Source organism: Talpa europaea (genome assembly GCF_964194135.1).
Source record: "Talpa europaea genome assembly, chromosome: 1".
Taxonomy (NCBI): Eukaryota; Metazoa; Chordata; class Mammalia; order Eulipotyphla; family Talpidae; genus Talpa; species Talpa europaea.
In genome coordinates this window covers 91,725,040-91,745,113 of record NC_140073.1, presented here as the reverse complement: position 1 = coordinate 91,745,113, position 20,074 = coordinate 91,725,040, and positions in this window count along the sequence as shown.

The following is a 20,074-nucleotide window of genomic DNA, read 5'->3' as shown; positions in this document are numbered from 1 at the left end:
TCCCTAACTGCAAAGTGGTAAGTTGACACAGAGGCAGCTCAGGCCTGACACCTGCGCTCACTCCTTCAGGACTCATTCCCAGGAACTAATCTGCTTGCTAGGTTTTCTATCTTCTCAAGCTGGGAAAGTCATTTGTACTTTAAGCAATTTTATTTATTTATTTTTACCTCATTTTTCCGTTTTAAACTAAGCAATTTTACATGCCTTAATCCAGCAGATAACCAGCAGAGGACCTCCTTGTGTTTGAAAGATAGTCTATGTTGAGTTTTAGGAAACATGCAATGACCCTAAAAACCGATGTGCCCTTTGCTGTTCACCCACTCAGCATTATATTTCCACCAATCTGAATTATTCATCATTTTTCAACAGCAAAGACTTGATATATCCCTGGTGGTTTCTTACTTCCTCTCATTTGTGAAGAATTCTCAGGCTTTGTTTTGTTGTAAAATCAAGAGGATCAGAACACTAGGCAAGATTGAAAATGGCACTGTCTCTCAAGAGAAAGTAAAAGGCGGGTAATAGTTCTTCAATGGCATGTCCTTAAGCAACTGAGCAGTGAACAGATACATAACCTTTTACAACTCATCTGTCACAGTTTGTTGGAACAAATGGCTCTGGAATTGCCCTAAGAAATTTTGACTGTTTTGAAAGGTTATTTTTGAAAAGAGAAAATTTAAGACATGTTTCACAATCGAAGACCTTCCTTACCACTATTCACTGGAAAAGCTGACTACCTCACACTTCTTCCAATTCTGATGAAGCAGAACACGCACATCCTTGTGAGACGTGTAATTTCAGCAGCTGCTCATCAATAACGTGAAGGGAGATGTGGTACCAATGGTAAGAAAGAGGACAAGGAATTAGTTTTCAGAAAACATCTCTGAAGCCCATGATTTGGATCTGTAACTGAACTAAAAAACTTGCTCTGCTAATTACAACGGGCCGGCCCAGAGATTTCAAATGCTATCTCAATGCACATCCCTAAATGCCATACTCAAATCTCTGCCAAGTCATTTGGAAATATGTAATTCAATCCCAGAAAAATATATCCCCTGGTAGGTATAACCAGGTATATATATATATATATATATATATATATATATATATATATATATTTTATATATATATATATATGTTTTTATATATATATATAAATCCCAAAGCTGTTACTCAAGAAGCAAATGGTGGTAATATAACCAGGTGAAAAGAGCCACTTTAATGATAGTTTGCTTTTCTCTTTTAATCAGTTGAATTCTAAATGTTAGCTGAAACTATCTTTAAAGGAATTAAAGACTTAAATATAGTGTCCAGTTTCTTTCTGCTTAGAACATCACCATGCATTTATGTAGACACACCTCTGACCAATGAGCTCAGAGTAATCAATACAGTAAAAAAGACCATAAGGTTGTATGTAAAAGGCTGTGTGCTTAGGGAACCTTATACCCTGTCAGCCAAAATTAGTTCCAGGACTCAGCATACACGCAGGCATAAGTAAACTATAACTGAGAGGAAACAAGGGACTGGGGTAGCCTCTAAAAAGATCAGTGAATTTTCTGTTTCGAGCTCAATTTCTGAGAGGCCCGCTTACTAATATAACATGACACTGTAGAAATAGAGCAAATAAAACTTATAATGCATGTTTGGCTATCAAAAAAGTAGAGAACCTATTCCAAAGGTGCACATACACAGAGGGTTGCTAATGTGGTTCCAGGCCAGCCCAGTTTCTAAACTCCAGGACATAAAAAATACAAATCTTTTAGATAAAGTTTAAAAATGTTTTAAAAAGAAAAAATGTCAATCTTTGCAGGAAAGCTCTCAATTTAAACCCTTAATGTTGCTGTATATTAAAATTAATCAAAGTTCTCAAAAAATTCCTCATAACACAAAAGAAAGTAACATAAATGCAAAAATGGCAGAGAAAAAGAACATTACAACTTCAATTCTCAAATAGACAGTATTATATACGGAATTTTTATATAACAAAATAGTAAATAAAAAATAGATACCAAATAAAGACAACAAAAATGATCAGGAAAATTTGAAATTAGTCAAAAAGAACTTTTAGAAAACATGACATCACTGAAATCAAAAACTCGATGGATAGGTTAAACACAGATTTTTTTGAAGAGGGGATTACTGAACTACTAAGAGTTCTGGAGGAAAAGGAGTGATCAGAATGCAGCACAGAGATAAAGTGTTAGAAAACATTAAAGTGATATTAAGGGGCAAGGAGCATAGAATTAGAAGACTGTCTAGGCCGATGGAAGTTCTAGAACGAGAGATAAAATTGGAGGAAAGGAAGTTTTAAAACATAATAACCATAGTTTTTTAGAATTTATGAAAGACACCGATTCAAAGGTGCAGAAAACACAGTATATATTAAGCAGAATAGAGTCAAAGCATTCTACATCTAGATACACTGCAGTGATACTACCAAACTCAATGACAATTTTGTAATAGCAGTCACAAGAGAAAAACAATTAGACAATAGATTTCAAAAAAAGCAACATATGAAGACAGACAAAAATAGCTATGGCCAAAGTTTCAGAAGAAAATAACTAGAACATCCAATGAAGCTACTTTTTAAGAATGAGAAAATAAATATATATTCTTATAAACAAAAACAGAGTTGGCCATGAACAGAACTTCACTAAAGCAATTTCTACGAGGTATACTTTAGAAAGAAAATAAACCAGAAGGAATATGAGACAATCAAGAAACTATGAGCAGAAAAGCTGATAAATGTGCACATAATTTAAAAGAGATCTATTTTTAATTGTCTCTGTAAAATTATGGGTAAAACTAAAATGTATCTTGTGGTGGCAAAAAAAGTCAGAACAAAATACTAGATGACAATAGCATATACTTCAAGAGAGGGGAAAAATAGAATGGATATGATGCAGCAATTCCATCTCTGGGCATTTATCTGAAGGAAATGAAAATGCTAGCTTGAAAAGATTACATGCAACCCATGTTCACTGAAACATTATATATAATATCCAAGACTTGGAAGCAAACTAAGAGTCCATCAGACAAAATGACGGAGATAAATATATAAATATATATTTATTTAAATAATTCATATAGTGAAATAATATTCAGCCATAAAAACATGAAATATTCCCACTTGCAACACGGAGATCTTGAGGGCATTATAAAGTGAAATAAGACAAAGACAGATACTATGTGATCTCACTTATACGTGAAATCTAATAAACAAAAAACCAAACGCAGAGAGAGAATATATTGGAGGTTGCCAGAGGCTGGGATGGGGAGTAGGAAAAATGGGTGAAGATGGTCAAAAAGCACAAACTTCCAATTACAAAATAAATGGATAAAGTGTAGATAAAACAGTGACTACAGCCAATAATACTTTAGTTTTACTGTGTGTTTTACTATATATTTTAGAGTTGCTAAGAGATGGATCTTAAAAATTCTCATCACCAGAAAAAAAAATTGTGCGGTGATGGATGTCAACTAAACTGACTGAACATTTTGCAAATATTAAATCATTATGTTATATACCTAAAATACATTATATTCTGATTACATCTTAAATTTTAAAATAGTGATGAAAATTAAAATACTTCAAGATGCTATTCAGTTTGAAAAGGCCTGATGATGCTCAATAGCTTTATTCCCAATAGTGGAAATGGCATCACCCACTTGGCTTACACCAGGACTCACCACTTTCCCTATATGCCCCTTCCCAGCTGTGCTCAGGAAGTAGGGGACAGAAACTGTAGAACTGATATATTTCCTCAAAGAATGAGATTCTTGGGTGAGTTTTGTAATCCCTGAAAACAGGGGCTTCCCCAAAAGAGAGGAGGAGCTTTGAGCAAAGAAAAGACCAACAGGAGGAAGAGAGGCAGTATTTAAGTGGCTACTTTCAGCTGTGCTAAAAAGTAATGTACCCATCATAACTTGCATGCCAGCCATGGCTTTGATTGTGGAGTTCTGTTGGAGCGAGGCATTGTTTGACTTCAGCAAACAAACTTGGAGGTTCATGATTTGTAAAGTCACTGACTGGTAGGTGAGGATGTGTTTAAGTTCTGGGTTGTGCCAATCCAGGGGTTTGGGTGGCCAAGAGGAGAGGATGTGAAAGATTTATGTTTGCCTGGAAAAGCAGCCTGACTTCATCAACCCACATCAACTTTCTTCTTAGGAAAATAGAAGTCACATTTAAGACCGTCCTTCTTCAAGCTTCCTTGCAGCCTGGTTCCTAAGTCTGGGTCTTTGAATACTGGGTTAGTTTCCAGAAACATTACCCTAAGAAGCTTCCTGTGGCCATTTTATCATCCCTTTTCATGATAAATTGAACCATCAGTTTGGTATGGGAAGAAGGAGGTGAGAAGAATGTTGAGGAGGAGCTACACAGTAACTGGAATTCTAACCTGTGGAATGCAGACTACTTTTCACATAATCCTAAACCAAACAGTAGAAAAGTCAATTGGCAAGGGAATAACCAGATAGCACATTTCAATGCCAGTGCCAAACTATTTATGAACTATCTATTATTTGGATTATCTCTGATGGACTCCATCAGGAGAATTAAAGAGCAGTGACAATAGTTAATAACCACCCTGTTACCACAACTGCAGAAGTGCTGGAATTGATTCTACTCTTGAGAGTTGCTAAGGACAAAGAGGGTTGCCTAGCTGAGAATGCTTGGCTTCTCCTGCATGCACACTTGGTCATACTATCATTTGATCCCTCCTTATATAATGTGCTTTATAACCCCTGCCTCAAGGACAGACCCATGTTACTTAATGCCAAACACCATTACCTGGTCTTCCCACAAGCATGAAATCACCCTGATGTTAATACAAATTATCTTCCTTTTTTAAAACCTCTTTATTTATGCATGCAAGAGCTAGGGTACAGGCCAGTGGTGTGTGTTGGGGGGGGGGGGGTGGTAAGAGGATTCACCAGAGACATAGTGGGGAACAGAACAGGAGGACTGACTGAAATACACTGCTGAGGGGAGCAGCAGGTGGGTCAGGAGAATCTGCTGTGCCATGTGGCCAGGATCGAACTCGTCAGTGGCTGCAGATAGCTTCATAGGTTGCATCTTAACCCCGGCGCCACAAGGGAGGCCCCAAATTATCTTCTATATGCAGAGAAAACAATGCCCAAAGGAGAAAATGTTGCTGACAAGGTAGTTTTTCCCAAAGAGGACTGTATATTGGGATTCCCCCAAGAAGTACTACATTCATAATCCATACTATTGGAGGGGCCAGCACAGTGAAGAATTGAAAGAAAGAGACATTCTTTAATATTTTCAGTTAATGGAATACTTCAGAAAAATCAGTCAAAGATTTATGAGAGTTCATTATGCTATTTGGTTATGGCATTAATAGGAAGAACAGCCTTGGATTCCATAGAAGATTGTCCTGAATGAGAAAAGCAGGAAGCAAATGAGCCAGTGGGACCCTGTTGGCTGTGTCCTGTGAGTGTTTCCTAAATGTGCTATTAAATCATCCAAAACCTCATGAATTCTTGGGGTAAAGATTCATAGTCTTTTCAGAGCTGAGGGAGATTTTTTTGTTTTAAATCTCTCCATTCTCCCTTAAATCAGTACAGAGGCCAAGATCGTCAGTCTTGTGTTTATAACTCCACATAGTAATTGTCCAACTTGAATTATATGCACAGTTTTTAAAAAGAAATATGTTCCCTCAAATCCCTCAGTGTTAACTCTAATTACTCTTTAGCGTGTTACTTAGAAAACAATGTAAAACGAGGTACACAATTCTTAGACATAGTACTCTTAATCTATACAAACCGATATACATGTAGAGATACAACCAAAACTATAAAATCAAATCAGTACACTAAATTAACATGCTAGATGATGGTCTCCTGAAGCCACACTGCTCCCGGATGAGAGTCACATGGTAGTGGTCACGTAGGGCTGCGGGTCCTTGGAGCTCAGCGAGCATTTATGGCCACAATCCGTGTGATGACAGGATTCTCCTTGCACTTTCTTTCATGAACTCCTGTGATGCTTTTCTTTTTTGGGTATCTGGCTTAAATGTACAAAATGCTTTGGTATCAGATCAAATCTATCCTGATTTTTCTTAAGAATCCTCTACATTTTGGGCCTCCCTGGTGGTGCAAGGGGTTAAGCACAGCACTATGAAGCTATCGACAGCCACTGCAGCATGAGTTCAATCCCTGGCTGGCCAGGGAGCTACCCAGATGGCGCAGCAGACCTCTCCTGACTCGCCCGCTGCTCCCGACAGTGTATTTCAGTAGATCTGCCTGTTCTGCTCCCCTACTCTGTCTCTGGCAAATCCTCGCACCTCTAGCCTATACCCTAGTTCTTGTATGTATAAATAAATAAATCTCAAAGTGAAAAAAAAAAAGAATCCTCTACATTTAAAGTGAGTCTACTTGACACGAACATGTGAACAAAGCTAAACACAGGTGGTTAGTGAAGTCATGTTACAGTGCTCAGTTATCCAATGATACAGAATATGTCTAATATCGTTTCATCCAAACAAAAGCAGTATTTTAACATTCTCACAGAAAACTCACAAACTTCCTAAAGCCACACAGCTCAGTGGGGCCCAGGGAAAGGGAGGAGGGTGGGGCCTGGAATAGTTTTACAGGGGTCATCTGCCCTCAGGGCTGTAGTGAGTCCTTGCAACTAAGATTCAGTCTTAGTTTGGGGTAAAGATTCATCATCCTTTTAGAGCTAAAGGAGATTTTTTTTTTTAAATCTATTTTCTAATCCCTCAAATGTTCTTGAATTAAAACTTTGATCGGTGAGCTGAGGAGCTGGAGGAGACATGGCACAACTAGCATAGGAAATAAAATCAAAACTGCTGTAAGACAACTAGAAGACAGCCCAGAAGCAGAGCCTAGCAGAAAGGTGCCTGGTTCTGCCAGTGCCTGGTGCGCTGAGTTCCCTGCTCTCTTGCTGCAACCTAGTTTTCAGAGTGAAGGAAATGCAAAGTTTAAGGACTTTCTCTTAGAGTACAGTCTAGAAAGAAGTGAAATATCATCTACACTGGAGATTCTACACTGCCATTGAAACAAATTTCCTATTATCATTGCGATGGTTTTTTCTTTTGCACCCCAACCTCCACAAGCCCAGTACGATGACCCCGCGACACCACATCAGCAAGGCTCCTGGACCAGCTGACTTTTGTTGGGATTTGACCAGTGAGGCACTGGTAGGGGATGGGGGAGAACAGAGAGGGAGGTTGGGGTGCTTGTTCCCAATGCTCACGGGCTTCAGCTCAGCCTGTCTCGTGGAGGCTGAAGCCACTGCAGTCCCAATGGGTACTGCTTCCTCCATGGCTGCAGCTCCAAGAGCTTGGGAACAAGTTCCTCCCTGTTCCCTCAGCTCAAAGCTGGCCAAGCTTTCCACTGCTGTAGTACCTGATTTGTTCTCTCACTCAGCACACACTTCCCTGTCTAGCCCTTCACTGAAATCTCTTCATTTGATTTCATGGGGTAAATGGTGTGTCCTGCTCGGACAACTACTGATACAATCATTCAATTTTGTCAGGCAAATCAGTGCTATGTGAATTCCGAAGTACAGCTTAGACTCCCCTAAATTAACAGTATGAAAAAAGAGAAAACTCACTCCCTACTTATCAGGGAAGCAAACCCATTAAGATAAACATACAAACAACAAAACTGTCCTGGGCCTTCTCAGTCCGCTCATGAAAACTTTATCTTAAAAAAACAGCACCTACTGGTCCAACCACTATGGAAAGCTGGGTGGAGATTCCTCAACCTGCTATAGATGGAGCTTCCATATGATCCAGCAATTCCACTCCTACACATTTACCCAAAGGATACAGAATCATTAATTCAAAAGGGCACCTGCACCCCTATGTTTATAGCAGCACTATTTACAATAGCTAAGCTTTGGAAACAACCCAAATACCCAAAAATAGATGACTGGATCAAGAAGATGTGGTACATATACACAATGGAATATTACTCAGCAATCAAAAAAGATAAACTCATGTAATTTGCAGCAACATGGATGGAGCTGAAAGGGATCATGCTCAGTGAAATAAGCCAGAAAGAAAAAGAAAAGTACCGGAGGGTCTCACTCATAGCACGAATTTAGAAAACCTATATAAGGGACCAGGAAAAAGACTAAATATAATAAAGTAAAAAATCAAAATCAACAAGCAACTATAAACCAGAGACACTATGGGGGGAAGGGGGAAAGAGGGATTAGAGTCAAAATAAAGGGGGGTGGGAATTGTATGGGGACTATAACCAAGGTGAAAATGCATACATTGTGCAAAAATGAAAAATGATATAAAAATATATAAAATTAAATTAAAAATAAAAATAAAAAAGCACCTTAGAAAATAAAATTAAAATCTATATTCATAAAGAAGTTTATTACACTGTCATCTATAGCAGAGGAAATTTTGGAAACTGGATTTCCAACAGTAGGGGAATAATTAAATTATAATATATAAACTTGATGAACTATGATACCACAATGAAATACGACCATTATCACTCTGCAACACCACAAAGTCAGTCTGTAATAACAATGGTAAGAGATATTTTAAAAACACATTAGTTTAGTTACATAAAAATAAATATGGATGCACCTAGATGTTACATAAAATATCACAAAACTAAAACCCATGTTGGAAGACAAATTCTATAGTATTTTCTTTTCTAAATACCCTTAAAATAAAGCAAAGGATGCAAAACTTCTGGCATAATTCCAGAGATCTCATAACTGCAGCTAGTGATAGAAGAGGGTTGTTTCCAAATTCTGGGAGACTGTGCTCCTCTTGGTTATACCCTCCCCTCCAATCAATAAGCAGCCTTAACAGGACTTTCTACTTCAGGCTCCATTTTCCTCAGTAGTAGGATGACTACTAACCCACTCATAAGAATATAAGAGTATTAAATAGGACTAAGGTTAAGTAACAGGAATGCAAAACATTTCTGCTTTTTTGTACCTGCCTCCCTGTATAGAATGACAGTATACGCCAATACCAGCTGGGAGAGTTGAAAATGAAAGCATTTTCTTTGGGAAATTTTATGGTGTCCTGTTTGTGAGTCTGGCTTCAGACACCGCGCCCTTTCATTAGAAAGTGATAAGATGATCATCATTAGGACTTTCACTGAAGGTTTTAAAATATGCTCCATGATTCTCCTTAAAAAGATCTTATCTAGAAGAGTGATAACAGATTGATGGCCATGACCTCCTTTACATTCTTCTAACTCTTTACAATCAAATCAAGGCTCTTGCTGCTGGTGTCTATGGACCACATGCCAAGGAGCCGTGTGGAGCTACATATGTCACGTCCACCTTCAGGAACATCATCTCAGCTCATCGTTTGTTAGTGTATTAATGACAGCAACAAACATGATGAAAGAGGAGGCTTCCAAAAGAAACTTGCTTTCCCCACTCTGCAGGCTTATTTCCTTCAAACAGCATTCTCAGGAACACACTCTTCAGGATGGAAGACAACTATGACACCATGTCAACATTATACCAAAACGCTTTTACAGTGAAAGTTCCTAAATGCTTTCATTTTAAACCGATGATTTGATATCTTCCCAAATTATACATTTTAGCAGCATTTCCTACTTTAAAACATGTATTAGTCTTTAAGACATATTAAAATGGAATATTGTTATTCCTGTTTTATAGTGGAAAGGATAATTTTCTTTAGTTACATATTAGTTCAAATGTATTACCTGTATGGGCAGTTATTGTTTTAACTAAGAATTAATGCGTTAGATCTTCATTCAGATTACAGGCGAACAAGAAATAAGAACTACTGGGCCTCCCTGGTGGCGCAAGGAGTTAAGCACCACACTATGAAACAATCTGCAGTCTCTGCAGCATGAGTTCAATCCCTAGCTGGCCAGGGAGCAACCCACATGGTGCAGCAGACCTCTCCTGTCTCGCCTGTTACTCCCCCCAGCAGTGTATTTCAGGAGATCTGCCTGTTCTGTTCTCCACTCTGTCTCTGGTGAATCCTCTCACTGCCCCCTTCTCTGGCCTGTATCCCAGCTCTTGTATGCATAAATAAATAAAATCTTTTAAAAAAAGAAATAAGAATTACATATGATTCATTTTCTTACCTCTCTGAGCTGAATAATTTTAATAACATTGCCACATTACATTTATTTTTTTTAAAGATTTATTTTTATACAAGAGCTGGGGTACAGGCCAGAGGAGCGGGAGTGTGAGAGGACTCACCAGAGAGAGTGGGGAGCAGAACAGGCATACTGACGAAATACACTGCTGAGGGGAGCAGCAGGCGCGACAGGAGAGGTCTGCCACACCATGTGGGAATTGAATGGGTGCTGCAGAGGCTGCAGACATCCTCACAGGGCTGCACTCAACCCACTGCACCACCGGGGAGGCCCTGCCACATTACATTTATAAAGAACTTTTCATTTCCAAAGTGCTTTTGTGTCTGGGATTGCATTTTCCTGCATCTTTTGCCTTTCATAGATCCTTCCAAATAACACATAACTCTAGTTTTTCAACTTCATGATGCCCAAACATTTTATGTGCATATGCTTTATATCAAGGGGACATGGTGAGAGGTAGAATAACCGTAGTCTTGGGAGAGAGACAGGCCTGGGCTCAAGTCTCAGTTCAAACACTTACTGTGTGACCTTGCAAGAATTACTATTTAAAATGGAGATAATATCACCTTCCATAAATGGCTGTTAGAAAAACTAAACAGAAGTAACTTAACAATCTGGTACATACCTGGCACATAGCAAGTGCTCAATAAATAAAATGTTGCTATTATTAGCAGCTATTCTATTCTGTATTAAGCATTTTCTTGCCCTGTATGTTTTATTTCCTTCCAAATATTTGGATTCAGACAGGCATGAAGGGTGTAGAAAATCAATAACAATAACATAAGCTTCAGAGTATATTAGAAATGCTCTACCAGTACAAACTTAGATGCCTCCGTCCTGAGGGCCCTACTCAAGCAAATAATCTGCATCTACTTGATGTTTCTACTGTTTCTACTTGAGCAGGACGTAGAATTACTGGGGCTTTGGATAAACCCCAGTTTCAATAAGTTGGCATTCCTTTATTTCAAGTTTAAAAAGTGTGTATCAAACCCAAGAAACCACCTCAAACAAATAATGCTTTTGGGTTACCAAGGAAGGGAGCTTTTACAATGGCCCCAGTGATTTAATTTCCTGGTAGTTGCACCTTTAATAAAGCTTTCTCCCATCCCCAGCAGATACACTGATGCAGGGCTGGTCTATTTTGCAATCAATAGAAAATAATGACAATGATGATGTGTGGGTTTTGAAGCTACATTATAAAAGACATTGGTGTTTCTGCCTGGGCATCATGCATCACTCACTCTGGGGAAAGCCAAGCACCATGTCATCTAGACACTCAAGTGGCCACATGAACAGAATGACAGGAAGACTGTCCAACTTGCCAGCACTAACTGCCAGCCCCAAAGGTCACCTTAGATGTAAGTCTTCCAGCCACAGTCAAGCCTTCAGAGGGCTATGGCCCTGGTCAAATCCTACCACCTCCTGATAAACCCTGATCCAGAATCACTCAACCAAGCCACTTCTGAATTAGAAAACATGAGAGATAATAAATATTGGTGCTTTAAGCAACTAAATTTTCTAATGCTTTGTTATATAGAAATAGGGTATTACAATAACAAGAGTAATTGGCAAGAATGTGAACTGAAATGTGACCCTTCACCATATAGCTTCATAACCAAAAGAACATGTCCAAACAATGATCAATGAGCAACATGGATCTGTTTTGCACAGGAAGGTGTCTTTAATATAGAAATCACTCTCATAAGCTTCAGCAGATCAAATATTAACTAATCCTCCAAATCGCACACTAAATCCAAAAGCCTCTTTAAAGAAATATATTTGATTATATAAAAATATAAAATGCCTATTCAGAAAAACTATAAAAATATAGTGACAAAAAGGAAGTTATCAGCAATGTTGCACAGAGAGTTAGTACTCTCTACATAAAAGGGAATGTACAAATCAATAAAAGAAATAACTCAGTAGTAAAGCAGAATGAAGATATGACTGAAAGAATCAAAAGAGAAGAGGTTAAAAAAAACAAACCTGAGTTTAGGACACTCCAGTATTCAGGGATCAGGAAGAAGAGAATTTAGCAAACAAAACCCAGGAGTGGTCACAAGGACAGGAGGGGGAAAAAAATTGAAGATTTTGGTGTTCAGGAAGCCAAGGATCAAAAAGGGTTTCAAGAAAGAGGGAGTGATGGTGCTTTCAAAATCAAGTAACATGGGGAATGAGTGTTGACAACTCAAATTGCTATAAAGAATCACTGGTAAAAGCCACATCAGCTAATTTCTCTTCCACTGTCAATAAATGTTTGTTAAGTACCTATTACATGCCAGATATAGTACTTGAATTTAGTGCCTCTCCTATAATGTTTTAACTGTCAGTACATTATGATTGCTAATACATATTGTCTTTTAGGTTACACCTAAAAGGATATTAGAGACTCTTTGCGGTGAGATGGGCAGAGAATCAAAATCATCCGATTCAATCCAGTAAGTGTCAGAAAATGGCACACCAGCAAATTCGTTTAAATATTAGGGAAGTCTGAGAGACTTCTAACAATCACAGTAACAAGTTTTTGACTTCTTTATAACTAGAGCAGTCTGGAAAGTCTAGGTTATGTTGCCATAACAAGCAATCCCTCGATCTCTGTGATCTGACATAATTTAAGTCTATTTCTTACTATCTCAAAGCCCACTGTGGACCTTGGCATCTCTCTCAGGTAATTATCATCCGTATGTTGTCTTAGCATTCCAGACAGCTCTAAATGGAGAAAGAAACATTCCACAATTACCTAAGCAGTGGGGAGAAAGCCCTAATGGTCTCATACTAGAAAATAATCTAGCGCAGAAGTGACTGATATTCATTCATAAACCATTGGCCAGAATGGGTCACATGATCTGTCCAATTGCAAGGGAACCAGGAAAAGGAATTTTTCCACAAACTAAATAAAGATGAACACTGTCAATCTTTACCACAATTCTAGTTTTCTAAAGGACCTGACATCTAATATCTATTTGACCATGGAAACACCCCAATGAGGTAGGTAGAAAAGATTATTATAATCTCATTTACAGATGTGAAAATTGAGACAATAAATATTTATTTTTTTTATAGAGGCATGTTTTTATTTATTATATTTGTTTGTTTGTTTTGTTTATACATGCACTGGGTACAGTCAGAAGCGTGGGAGGGTGAGAGAATTCACCAGAGCCAGAGTGGGGAGCAGAGCAGGCAGAAGGACCGAAGTACACTGCTGAGGGGAGCAGCGGGCGGCAGGAGAGGTCTGCGCACCATGTGGGATCCTCCTCCGGTGGCCGGGGAGCAGCCGGGGATCGAACCGGCGCCGCAGAGGCCGCAGGCAGCTTCGCAACCCAGCGCTCAACCGCTGCGCCACCGGGGAGGCCCGAGACAATACATATTTAAATGTCTAATTAGTAGTAATATTTAATTTAAATCATGGCAGTAAAATTGTCAACATGAGTTTTCTTTTCACAAGTCCATGCTGTGATTAACTAGGGAGAAAAATCATTAAGATTACTGATATTTGTGGTCTTTACAGTATATATAAAATATATCACAGAGTTGAACACTGCAGTATTCTGTAAGTACTTAATACAAAGGAAGGTCCTTTGAAATAGCTAGGATCAGTCCCTTTAGACATATTCTTGGCAATGACTGGCTGATGCCTAAAATGAAAGTCAAAATGGCTTAGGATGGAGGTTTGGGTTTTCCTAATAATACCTGAAGTTCCTTTCTTTGCATCTGTCACTGAAGATTAGCCCTCAGAATAGCATTGTGTGAACCCCCTTCATGTTAAAGATGAACTAAGTTTAAACATTCCCTACAGTTCTAATTTGCAGGTTGCTGACAGCCCAGCTTTAGCAGAGACCAACCTTTATGACTTTTGTGTTAAACTTTAAACACAATTTCCTTCTCTCAGATATGTGGGGTCTTGATAGGGTTTTAGGACAGTAGGGAATAGCTGTATTGGTTTTTTTTTGTTTGTTTCTGTTTTTGTTTTTTTCTCTATCAGTAGTTACTTAATTTAGCAGCACAAAGTGCTAACATTTTTCAAAATGAAATATATATCCAAACCTTGAAACCTTAGATCAAAATGAAATATCACTTGGCATTGAGATAAAAGCATTACTTATAATGATAAGACTTTTCTCGAAAGATTGTGTATTCAGAAAAAGATTTGAAAGAGCAATTAGCTATAAGCCTTTATTATTTCTTTCAATTCTTAAATTCCATACTGCAATCCTTAATTTAGAAGTTGGTATGTGAGTAAAGTACTAAGAAAGAACTTTAAATGGTATTAGGTCAACTCCCTGAAACTCTCTCCACAGCTTTCTTTCCCTTTGCTTTATTGGAGGGAAGAGAAAGAAATGGAATTTCCAGTGTTGAGGTAACCAACACGCACCCAAATCAATTAGCCATTGTTCTGTTTGTGGGTTTGTTGGTTTTAAACATCTGGGAAACAAGCAAAAAATTCCAATTCAAACTATATCTTGTCCAAAACTTACATAGCAAAGGCACCTTATGTGGTGAAGATAACTTAGTCTTCTGAAAAATATGCAGTTCATTCCAGGAAGCCACTTAAATTCATTTTTGTCCTACTCAGAAAAATATCAGTATGAAGAAGGCTCCCAAATGTGTGGTTTAATGAAAAGAGCATGAGACAGGGGCTTTATATATAACCAATCACTAAATATTACCACATCTATTTTTTTAAGAAAGAAAGAACATGGCAATACTAAGCGGAATAATACACATGAAAGCACTTTACATTTGAATAGAGTCTTAGGGCTCACAATATAATTTACATAATATTGCGCCCCCATCCTCTGTTAAAAACACATTCTTACACTGTTCAGAGTTAGGACAGAAAGTATAGGACACTATAGCATCTGTTTTCCATCTTGAACATTATATATTTCTCCCACTTCATCACAGAAATTAAATCCGAAAGTGGACTTTGATATCCTTTTTAATCTCATTGGTTCCCCCATCCCATTCTCCATCCCAATATAAAAATATTTGAGCAAAACTATCTGATTTTGAATCCTCTGAAAACTTTTGAGGGTTTCACATTCCTTAAATAGGGGGATCATGTCATTTATTATCCAAACAGGGATACTTCTGAAAGTAAAAGGGGACTCCATAAATAATGACACCAGGACAATAAACTGGAACTGTCCTTACAAGCCATCCTCCTTACAACCCTCACAGATAGATCTCAATTCAGGCAGCAGATGCAAGCCTTGAAGGTTATCTATGAATTTCATTATCCCATTTTTCAGATGCATTAGGTTTTCTCAAACTGATTTTTCAGGTACTAGGTACTACCTGAACTTTCAGTTCCTCTCCTACCACCTCTTCCCGTATACCCTCTTCTCCTGTACAACAAATCTGTCAGTGACCTGGACAAAAAAAAAAAAAAAAGTGCCTGGTATTTCTACTAAAAGGGACTTTGTTGGTTTGTTGTTTTTAAAAACACAGAAACTTAGGTCTCCCTGGTGGCGCAAGGGGTTAAGACACAATCCATGAAGCTGTCCACAGCCACTGCAGCACGAGCTCCATCCCTGGCCAGGGAGCTACCCACATGGCGCAGCAGACCTCTCCTGACTCACCCCTGCTCCCCTCAGCAGTGTATTTCAGTCAGTCTGCCTGTTCTGTTCCCCACTCTGTCTCTGCTGAATCCTCTTACCCCCAACACACTCTTCTGGCCTGTACCCCAGCTCTTGTATGCATAAATAAAAATCTTTTAAAAAAAATAAAAACACAGAAACTATATCAAACAGAAAATGACCCAGAACCAAATACTGCTAAAATTTCAGCAACTGTTGCTCCTGTTTCCAATGTTTCCAAATTTTAACTACACTAGTAATGTATGGATATGTGTGAATATTTCATCCCTTTTAAAATAAGGAAATTAGAAGGAACAATAATGGCCCAAAGTAATAGATTCTAGGCACTCAATACACATTATTCTATTTAAGCTTTACACTATCGCTTGAAAATAGCATTTTTATAAACATATTACAAATGAGAAAACCAAGGATAAGAGACCATAAGTGATTTGTATGGAAGTCAGATTTCAGTCCCAGGTACTTCCACTTTCCAAAGTTCATTCCATTCCATTATTTTTCAATACTTAGAAAATGTACCAACATCTACTTTCTTCCTGTATTTCCCTGCATTTTTGTTTGCTTGCTTAAGCTAATAATATTATATCATATTGCATCTATGTATTCTCACATATTAATATAAACTCTGCTAAGACTTTCTCAGAGCAATGCAAGCTTGATGGGGAAAAAAAAATCAAACACTATAAAAAGTTACAAAGGGGAAAATAAACTTTTCCTCCATCTCCTCTATAGGCAAGTCCACTCAATCTCTCTCAGAAGCAATTACAGGGAACCATTTCTTGTGTCTCCTCTAAGACATCAAAGCATAAGGCATATGCATTTACTCACACACCATTCCTGTGTTCCTCTTTATATCACAATTCCAAAGACCATCCATGCTTACTTACTATTGCCACTTTCTCTCCTCCACTGTCTTGAATGCATTCCAATTAGACTCTTTCCTACCCCTTCAATAATACTGCACTCGTCAAGGTCACAGATGTTCTCTACATTTCCCAATCCCAAAGTCAGTTCAATGATCTGATTTTACTAAATTTTGGATAGTGAGTAATATAGTATATTGTGTCCTTTTCCTTAAAAAATTTTATTCTCCTGGCTTCTTGATGTCAGAGTTCTCTTTAGCCACTCCTTCTTGGTATTTTTGATGGTTTTTCCTCATCTTCCTGAAATCTAAATATTGAATGATCACAGTCCTCAACCTTCTTACTTTCTCTACCCATTCTTACTCCCCCTAAGTGATCTCATATGCCTGGATGAGGTCACCTAGGGAGTAAGTATGGATGGAGATGATGTTCAACACCTACTGGATGTATGGATGGAGATGACTTTCAACACCTACTTCTCCCTTGAACCCCAGACTCATGTCAATTTATCTCCTTGACATCTAATAGTGCAACTTATACTTGATCTGTCAAAACTGAGTATTTGATTATCATCCCCTAATCTTTTTTCCCAGAAAATGGCAATGTTATTTTTCTTGTTGTTGAGGAAAAAGGAGGGGCAAAGCCATGCACCCTCCAGAAAAAGCAAACTTTGAAGTCACTTTCAATTTTGTTCTCTCCCTCCCTCACCCTTCCCCACCCTCACCTCAATCTCTCAAATCCTACATTGAAACCTCTTGCTCTAACTTCTAAATATATCCTGAATCTGACTACTTACAATCGCTTTCACCAATAGATTTTAATCTGATCTCCTTGCTGTTATCCTATTATCTACCATCAATTCTCCACATAGCCACAGGAGTAGTCCTTCAAGAAGGTAAGTCTTGTCATGCCATTAAATTTCTCACAATCCCAAACTGTTTCTATCATCATTAGACTAAAGCCCAGAAATTCTTACCACACATAGCAAAGCCCTAGTGCTCTCTGTCCTCATCTTCTGTTGTCCCTTCCCTCACTTTCTCACAAACTCTGGCCACACTAGCCACCACACTCTTGCCCAAACATGCCAAGCCACCCTCCTCTTCTTATCCTATGTCAGCACTTAGTATTCCAATACCTGCAATGTTCTTCCCCCAGAAAGCCTGCTGGTGTGCTGTTTCACTTTATTCTAGCCTCTACACAAAGGTCATTTTTTTTCTGAGTAATTCCAGACACTCATATGACCGTGCTTTCTTTCTCCCCACCATTCTCTCTCTCCTTACCCTCCCTTATTTTTCTGCAAAGCACACCTGTCATATTATATAACTGTTAGTTTATTGCCTGCCTCCAGAAAATAAGATTAAGGCTTTTGTTTTATTTGCTAATCTACACTTCATATCTGCCACATTGCATGTATTAAAAAAATCATAAAATATACAAGAGAAATGTATCTATAATATATAATTTTATTAAAACAGAATAATGTAATACATAATAGTCTACAAATTACCATTCCCACAAGTCACACTTAAAAACTTCATAATTTATGAGGCATATGATATAGTACTTAGAAGGATTTTTGCTCAGTAGTAAGGAATACTAGCCCTAGACTAAATACTAGCAAACATTAAATAGCAAATACGAAAATAACACAGAAAATTTTCACACTGTTTCCAGGAAATTTTAACTACATCCTAGAACAAAGTTCAAGTTCACAAGAAAACAAAAACACAGTGTAGAGCTAAAAAAGGTAAAAGTGACAACATCTAGCATCCAAAGATGACTCAACATAAGATGCAGGAAAATATAGCATCAAACAAAACCCAGAAGAAACAGATGTTAGGATTAGCAAACCAAAAAAAAAAAAAAAAACAAACAAAAAAGCTGGTATAACTAACTTCTGTATGTAAAGGTGTAAAAAGGTGTAAAGCTCCAAATTAAACCTCTGCAAAAGGAAGTGCAATGTCTGAGATGAAAAACACACTGAGATTAATGACTAAACAGCGAAAAACAAAAGATTAGGGACTTGAAAACATAGTAATAAAAACTATCCAAAAGGAAACAAAAAAGAATGAAGAATTCTAAAAATTGGAAAGAGCATAGTGAAGTGCAAAACAACTTGTTGCCTAAGACACATATGTTGGTGTTTCCTTAAACAATGAGGATGGAAACAGAAAAAAATTTGGAGAAATAAAGTATAAAAATTTTCCAGACCTCATGAAAGCCACAAATTCATAGATCTAAGACACTCAAAAAACCCTGAGTATAAAATACATGAACAAAACTACATCAAGGCACATTATGATCAAACTCTTCAAAACCTGTGGAGAAAGAAAAAGAAAATCTTAAAAGCAGCTAGAGGATAAAAGCACATACAGAGGAGCCAACATCAGGAGGATCGAAATTTCTCATCAGGATCAATGCAAGTGAGAAGACCACCGAGTATCATTAAAGTACTAAAAGGAAAAAACTATCAACCTGCAATTTTATACACAGTAAAAATGTATTTCAAAAACAGAAGTAAAATAGAAACTTTTTCAGATATACAAAAGCTTTTAAGACCTGTACTACAAGAATTTTCAAAAGAAGTCTTTCAAACAGAAAAATGACACCATGAGGAATTAGGCACTCACAAGAAATAATATATAGATAAAATACATAAAATTTGCTCTAATTATGTAAGTCTTTTTAATAAGCCAGTGACTTAAAACAATATAAATGTATTATGAGGCTTCTTAAAAATATAAAAATAAAATATATGAAACTATAGCACAAAGGCTTCTCAATCACAGATATCAGAAACAAGTCCCCTTCCTCATATACTCGTACACTCACCATACTCTTGCTAGTTTTCTTTCTGCTCACATTCTGTACACATATAGCACATATTACACATGACAAGAGATGAAACTCACATTCATCTTGGGTTTTTGTGGTTTTTGTTTTTGTTTTTTTTTGCTTAAATCCTGGAGCTAAAAATGGTGGAGCATAAACTATCTAAACCAGAGCACACATGTAAGTAACCACATCCATCATTTTACCTTCAGAATGTCCCCTTCTTCCTACATCCTCCCATATTACTGCCTACACAAGCATCTCATCTAAATTTGCCATGGAATCCTCAGTGTTCACATACAGCCTTTTTTAAAATATCACTATGCTTAACCTATCTATTTGCCTATGTTTGAGTCTTAACTTTAATAGCGTCCAGTTTGCAATTCACAGTGTATGACTTCTAAACTGTAATTTGGATTTTCCCTATTTTCATTATATAGGAAATTAAACTATGCAAAGATCCCACCAAATATAACACTGCTTTGGGGCACTCTACCTTATCCTAGTTGCCAGCATGAAGGGCTCCTGGAAAGTTCACGTCAAATTACGTTAACACTGAATAGAATTTAAACCAAATGAAAATTCTGTTTCTAGAAATTACCTATGAGTGTCATTATGTTCAGAACTTGTAACAATCAGCACTTGTAATGATTTAGTGAAAATGTACAAGGTAGGATC